The sequence below is a fragment of the Stegodyphus dumicola genome, chromosome 1, assembly GCF_044657685.1.
Source record: "Stegodyphus dumicola isolate Sdum_Otavi_A_Nest chromosome 1, ASM4465768v1".
Lineage (NCBI taxonomy): Eukaryota > Metazoa > Arthropoda > Arachnida > Araneae > Eresidae > Stegodyphus > Stegodyphus dumicola.
The window spans coordinates 93572752-93580992 of NC_140768.1; the positions used below are offsets into that span (position 1 = coordinate 93572752).

The 8241-nt window shown below is 31.5% G+C and overlaps 1 long non-coding RNA gene across 1 annotated transcript; it reads right to left on the bottom strand.

Moving 5' to 3' along the window:
* Positions 1–1413: 1413 nt before the first annotated feature.
* LOC118193338 (uncharacterized) lies at positions 1414–5447 on the bottom strand. Its single transcript, XR_015039495.1, has 3 exons — positions 5135–5447; positions 4786–4850; positions 1414–1785 (listed from the first exon to the last, which is right to left on the bottom strand). It is a non-coding gene; the product is annotated as an uncharacterized LOC118193338 (long non-coding RNA).
* Between the last annotated feature and the right edge of the window lie 2794 nt (positions 5448–8241).

The following is an 8241-nucleotide window of genomic DNA, read 5'->3' on the forward strand; positions in this document are numbered from 1 at the left end:
ACAGAGTGCACAGCTTGTTCATACAGAATCAGCCAGCATTTATGGCGTAAATCAAAAGTAATGAAATGAATTCACCTCATTTGAACACACTCAAAATTAGCATTCTGGCAGGAAAATGGAAAGGAAAAAATAAATGAGAACTCTACAACCTCAATTCACTATTTTAATTTAGCCATTCATTTTTATGCAGCCTTTATATCGAAGTATGCATTTGTTTTGGTGTCAATAAACTTAATTTTTTCATTTTTTACCCGATTACATAACATCACATGCAACAGCTGTAAATATGAAAAACACATGCATGTATCCAGCAGCATGTTAATTTCTTTTGAATATATGGTGTCTGTCATCTACAAAAGAAAACTGTAAATTCAAAATATAAGATGTGAACATAGGTCTCCTGTTGGATAATATAAGAAAGTCACACTTTCTGGTATTACTATTATTTTTTTATTATTTGTAGGACGGCAAAGTGATATACATGTTAATTTTTCAACAAGTTTCTGCGTTATGCTTTTTTACTCTCTTATTTTTTATTATTTGTAGGACCTTAAGGTCCTACACTTTGCCCGAGTGTTATGGTTAGAATCCCATCTGTATAATAATATATGCATTTGACATTATTAGGTATTGCTAATTAAATTAACATTTAAATACTTCAATGAAATATTAAGAAAATGAGAAAAATTATGAATACTACTTACTATATGATATGAATTTTTTAAAAGTGAGCTAATTAATAAACAAAGAGCAAAATATATAGTTCCATATTCCTTACGCTGAAGTCTACTTCATGCTTATTATATCATCATTAGTTATGAGGGCAGAACATTTGTGGTCTTCACCTTGCAAAATCATGAGGAACATTTTAATAATATAGGAAAATTTCATATAATGGCTAGTAGCTGAACTGAATGAAATGAGTATTTTAAATTCACTAGAAATTTAGGGTCGTGTAATGTTTAAATATTTCAAGTTTTGGAAGAAACTATTTAAAATGTCTTCTTTTTTTTGGGGGGGGGGAGGTTGCTTTAACTGCTTTTGGGTTACAGATTTCAGCCATATAATCTCATAAATAGGATTTAAAGATTAATTTTTTAACCCAGGCAGATCATATTTCTTCATATGAAATTATTGTTCAAAATTTATTCACTGCCTTATTCATTACACACAATATATTCATATACTAATTAATCATATATTATTACAATATTCAAATACTAATAATTAAATCCTTAAAAAATGTTCCTCTATTAAAAGGAAAAACATTTTAAAATGTCCAATTGAGCAGTATTTATTTTACCTCAAAATATGTCACTATTGTATTATTTTTCAAATTCGTTATTAATACATGAATTAAATAAACTCAAGTATTATTTAGAATTGAGGATTAGTGATATGGGATGTTTAGAATGTTCAGGGTTTTATGGAAAAGTACTACTGAATGGTAAAAAGGTTTATTAAAATTCAAATACAGTAATTCAATGATGTAATATACACATATAATTAATATGCACAACAAACGATTAGTATAAAATGCATGACAGAGCAAGAATGAAAACATACATGAATTTATAATAACATAAGTTGCAAAATAAACAGAATACAGGAAAACTCGCATAAATTTACAATAATACGAAACAATTAAGTGTTATGAGTAATAATATTAGTCAGATTTTTCTTTATAGTTAAATCTTCATTTTCATTGCTCTTTTAATATCTTGTGTTGGTGGTTGGCCTGCACGCATTCTTTAAGCGATAATCTCTGTGGCACTTCATCAAACCCTAAATTGTTGAAACAAACATTATCAAACGCTAACTTGTAATGACATTAATACATGCATCATAACAAATACACAATGAATATTAAGAAAATGTTAATGTACCAATATTTCTTGTTTTAGTAGTATCAATTATTGAAATATCATAAAAGAGGAATTAGACATTTTTGATTAAACATTCAATTATACATCTATCAATTTCAGTGTTATAGTGTGGCACCAGGGTAACTATGCGAGACACACTAATCCCCTCGAAGATTTCTGATTTACAAAATAATTTTGGCAGTAACTTGTAAAGGCTAAATAATATTATCAAAAAGATACAATTCTTCTTAAGTAATTACGTATATTTTGCAGAAATACTTTGGAACTGTTTGAGCTGGTATTCGTGAGAATCCTTGAGTAATTTTTTTGAATGCAGAATAGTTTAACTGAGAAACAACAGAATGCAGCCAAATGATATCCCTAAGTATTATTTCATTTCACTTTCTAAAGAATGCATAATAGCATTAATTAAGAATTTAATAAAAACATTAAAAATAATTACATGAAGCAAGATCTCTAAAATTTCAAAATTGCACATAAAAATCTAGTTTAATATCTGCAATACATTTTTAACTCATCATATTTTCATAAATTTAACTTTACAATCTAAGACTAATTACAATAAAGCATACTTTATGACACAAGAATATGAACTTCCAGATAATGTGTATCATTTAGTCTGAGATTAAAAACTATGCTAGGAAACATTCTGGAAAACCATATTTAATACGTTTTAAACTATTTTACTTTCCTAGATAATCTCATCAAAATTATTAAACATTCATCAATCTTTTGATCGTCAGTTTCTGTTACCTGCCAGCGAGGTAGAATGTATTCACCAAGACACAAAGAATATGTATTATATACATGTAAAATATAGAAAATACAGTGGCTTTGCTCTGCGCGAGCATGCAACCTATAATTAACTTACTGCAGTTTCAGGATCTTATACTAGATCAGTACTTTCGAGAACATTCTGGCATGTTATATAACCGCTAGTACACATACTGAATACGTGCCATTTTTCGTCAGACTGCTTTCTTCTACCGCTGCTACAAGACCTTGCAGCTGCTCCTCCCATCTTGTTCTTTCCTTTGTTAAAGCAGATATGACGTAAAGTCTAAATTTAATCTTACTTAGTTTAAATCAATATTGAATATATAATTTTGAGAATTTCATCTAAAGGCAAAATGATCTGCTGAGAGAATTGAATAAAGATGTGGGATCTAAAAAGCTAAATCCTTCTTTGTCGTCATTTTGCAACCTTCTATCCAGCCATAACAATGCCTGGCCTATGATGTAGTTATATTGTCAAGCTTTGGTCATTCCTGTGCCTGCCAAAATATTACATATACACGTATGAAAATTATTAATATAAGCTACATAATGTAATATTAATAATTTTCATACGTGTATAATTTTCTAATGATTGTTTTGTCACAGTAATTACAATAAAAGTCTGAAATATTGCCATGTCTTGCAAAATATCAACTAAATCTATACACAAGAATTTTCCATTAAAAATTTCTGTGCAGACCTGATAATCATTATATATACTGCTCTTTGTATAATGTACTGAACTGTAAAGCTCCAGGTATACAAAACATTTCAAGACACTCGATATTTATTATGTTGCAGAAGCAGACTGTTTATTTTCAATATATATATAATAATAAGCAAAGATGATACGTGACAAATCTTTCAGTTCTATAATTTTTATATCTAATATTCAGTGCACTATTATGCTAATAAGCAATCTTTATTCTCAAATCCTTGAATTATATGTTGGTGATTATGGGTGGTCTATTATTCATCTGTTTTCTTATCCGTCATGGCGACTACACTAAGTCTGTTAATCAAAGCTCAAATGTATGCCTGTCTCGTGTAATTTTAAAGAAATATTTGAAGGAAAGATAGGTTAAATTACATAATAATTATACATACTTTGCCTGTGTGTTTACAGTCAGACATAATATTCAACAACTAATATGCTTGAAAATGCCCAAGTGGGATTTGAATGGTTTCAATAACATATACTGGAAAATTAAATAAAAGTATTATAAAAATATTGCGCCCATTTGGATGGCTTAAATAATAGTTGTGTAATAAAAGAACATTTTAGGTTTGATGTTAACTAATTAATTTTTTTTTAAATTTTATCTCTTTGACCTTTAAAATGAAGAGGTAATGTTTCTAGTTGATATTATGCGAAAACCTGAAAAGCAAACAAAAACTACACTAAATCTAAAAATGTTTCCAAAGTTCACACATCTGCAAGAAACTAATAAGGTCAACAATGCCTGATTAACTGAATTTGTTGGCAGATGATGATTCAAATCTGAATATAGAAGACATGTAAACAGTATAAAAGCATATCAAATTTATATCAGTGTACAAGTCATCATATGTGTGAATGAGTGCATACTATAAATTAAGTACAAGTCTTACTCTGAACTATTTAGTATGCTTATACACTAATTTTTGCATTTTCTTAATTCATATTTTTAATTAGCATTATTACAAAATTAAATAATATCTGTAATAATTGTAACTGAAACAATTGTATTTGAAATTTCACCTCTTTCATAATAACCACAATTGCCTAGTACATATTCATTAGCAAAGCATACAATTACGTGCTTCACAGTATTATTAACAGTAAGGATGCTATCACACGTCAGTTTGTTTCGGAAGAATAACTGTTTGGCACAATTTTTCAGCTTTGTCACAACAGCCAATTATCATAGATCACTTTGGGGTTAGCATGGGAAACTGGTTCCCCATTACAAACAAGCTGATAGTTGATTGATTGAAAACGAACAATTTGCAATTTTTTTAGAAAGGAAGGAAAAAGTCGCATGTCTTTCCATGTCAGGCAATAGTAAACCAGGCAGAAAAATTGTCCGAAATGGGTTGTTCATGTTGATGTGTGATAAGGGTCTCAGACATCATTACTTACATCTAACATTTCACTTCCAGAAACAAGGGTCAAAATTTTTCAGCTGCCATTCACTGTGCCAATGCCTGAAATTTAAAAAAAATCATTTTATAAAAATCTTTAAAAGGATGATTCAAGTATTGAAAAATCTTAGATCATAACTTGGTCATACACACAAAATATATTATTTTTTATACCACTAAAATAATATGTTGTTCAGTGCTGAATGAATTATTTAACAATAGGAGAGGGTCAATGGTTGTGAAATCACATCATAATAATAAGAGAATTTATAAAAAATGAAATAAGGGGTTTTATTTTTATTTTATTTAAATTTTACTATTTAGTTAAGAATAATTATCCTACTAACTTTAATTCATATATTCAACTCTGAAACACACTTTCTACATCTTATCTTTGGCTATTATAGTCTGTGTAGTCAGCTTGACAGATACAGTCAGCAAATGATGATTGACAGCCATAATTGTTATCTTGTCTTCCTGGTACATGTGCAGTACACGTACATGTTTTCCTACAACTTGCATGATCGCATACATACTTTTTCACTGCAGAAATATACAATTTTATGAAGAACTAATTTGCAATAATATATAGCACACATGAAAACAAGCCAAGCATACTTTACATTAAAGTGCAATGTTATGTAATCATTGATGAAAATTACATACATCAATATATACTTTATTGTTGACTTTACTATTTCTTTAGGATTATTAAAAATCATCATCAATTCCTACATGCTGTTCAATCACCTTAAAAATAGAACATGTTACATTTAATATTTCAACAGGTTTTCTATTCAATAGATATTTGATAATATAAGAAGTTAAGTAAATTTGAACTAATTATATTTCATTTTTACCAATTCTTTACAGTTATACCACAATTCATTACATTACGAGTTCATTACATTATTTTATATCATATTAACTTCAACCAAAACATTTCAACACATTTGGAGATAAAAGACTCAAGTACCTTGCATCAGTTTTAGCTGTAATAAAATTACGCTGTACATACTAATAACTTTCTTCTTGAAGTTTCTCGAAAATGATGTTTCTTTTCGAAAAAATTAAAACAGTAAGGAAACAAATTATTTCTTAAAACATCTTTCTTAATGCTACATTATATAGAAATTTAGGAAATGTTAATGAACTGTATATGTGTTAAAATACAATATATCACATATTGCACATATAACATATCAAATTTACTGAAATGGGAAAATATATACATACCTGAAAGCAATCTTGCAATAGCATTTGGTTTGAAGCTCGCGCTATCCACTGGAGCATCTGCATTTACGCTGATTTCCTTTACCCATTTTTTGCACTCTTCAATCAAATTTAAACTTGATAGTATCGTTCAACTTTCCAGTTGTTGGAGCAGTACAGGAAAAAAATCTAATTTTACACAGTAATTACTTTACATTGCACATATACTCTACGAAGACTTAAACGCCGGATTTGTTTACAATCAGATACCGTATTTATCCTCTTTTCAAATCGCGCCAACATAATAATTACGCCAAATTTGTTTCTGGGCATGCGCAGTATGCGACATTCGTTTAACACTGTTCAACTCAATGTGCGGTCTGCCATTAGGCGTCCAGGAGTGCGGTGGCTGGGATGTTATTCACCAACACTTCAATCTTTGGAAAAGTCAAATTTTTCACCATCACTGTATTTAACTTGAAGGAAGAGGGGTTTTCTTGGCCTTCGGATTTCCGCACCCTCCCGTCAGCAGAAATCCGTTTTAGTTTAAATCTTGTTTTTTCCTTTCCATGCTTTCCTTCTTTTTCCACTGGTCTTCAGACTTTTTTCGTGGATTGCTATTGAACTGTCGACGTTCGCCGGCTGTTTTTGGATACTCGGGTTTCCTTGCCCACTGATTCGCTTTGCTTCCGTAGCCGTGTGCTTGACTTTGCTGTGGTCTTCGCGCACCAAATTGGTTTCGTTGCTCATATTGGCGTCTTCTTTCAATGTCCGCCATTTTCTACTTTCAAACTGGATTGCTAGCTCAAATAACTTTTCCAGTGTAGTCGGATTCCTTAATTCGATAAAGTCTTGTACTTGGGGAAGTAACCTCGGCAAAATCACTTGAATTATCTCAGGATCCGGACGGTTTCCATACAAGAGTTTGAAGACGTGAATTTTTCTTAAAATAAAGCTTGAGAGATTTTCAATTCGTTTCTGGTATATGCTGAAAAGTTCCGTTTCTAATTTTGCACGATCCCTTACGACAGGGAAGGCTTTTACTAGGGCAGTCTTGAAATTTTCGTAAGTATAGGTGGGACTTCTTGCTTGACCCAAGAGACTTCTGCCTATACATTTGAACCAATTAAGCGCTTGGCCCCTCAAAGCGCTGGTAGCTAAGGTGACTTTCTGGAACTCATGCACGGGATACATCATGAAGTGGTCCTCCAATTTTTCCAAAAAACTGGTTACCGGTGAGTTTCCATTAAATGTTGCTTCTGGTTTCATCGATGCGTGCATGGTCTGGACGATGTAAACAAATCCTTCCAGGGCGGCAGCTGGCATTTTTGGATTCTGAGCCGCTTCTGCAGGCAGCACAAGTTCTTCTTGAAACTCGGCCATGGTTATTCTTCTTCGTCGGGCGCCACTATCAGGTTCAGTGTTCCTCTTTACTTGCTTGGGGAGCATTAAATGACCTCACTCGGAACAGGGAGCTTACTAAAGCTATGTTCAATAAATGTGGGAAGTAGACAAGATACACAGGAAGGGTATACAAAACCCTTTATTTTTCTCTCTTTACAATGATTTCCGGACTTCGGAATACAGAGACCAACCACTTGTGGTCTGAACGTAAGAACATAAAAATATTAACTAAATTCTAACTAAACTAACTTTGGATTAATAAACAAGTGTCTACTTGAAGATTTGGCCGTATATTAACCGAAAGGCCGTATGTAGTACAGAGAACTGTTAACACTACGATACGTTTAAAATTATCAAGAGGATTAAACCTCTGGCCTTGAAGGCAACCAGCAACCGAGTAAAACTGCCAAGGCAAGCGGCCTGCTTCTACTAACTCCTTCCTCTCTCTTGCTTGGCAAAAAGCCACAACTTAAGTACTTGGCGTTCGCAAGACAAATTTGCATAAATAAGTTAAAGCTTTTAATTCTGGCCGGAAGTAGAAAATAAGAAGTGATAGTAAAGATTTAAAATAAAATAAACGTTAGTAAAACTTAAGATCCTTACAAACTGAGCTACATATCTTCCATAATTTTGTCTATAGTGAGTACGCTTGAAATGTTCTTCATAGTATTTTTCTTCTTCACTCAAAGCATCCTTGATATTTTCAATGGATTCAACTTCCCAAAATCTTTGCAAAATTTCTTCAACTCTTTCTTTACTATTTAGAACTAAACCACAATAATTTACTTCTGAGTTACTCTTGCATGCACCAGACACGATATATCCAAAAACTGTTTCT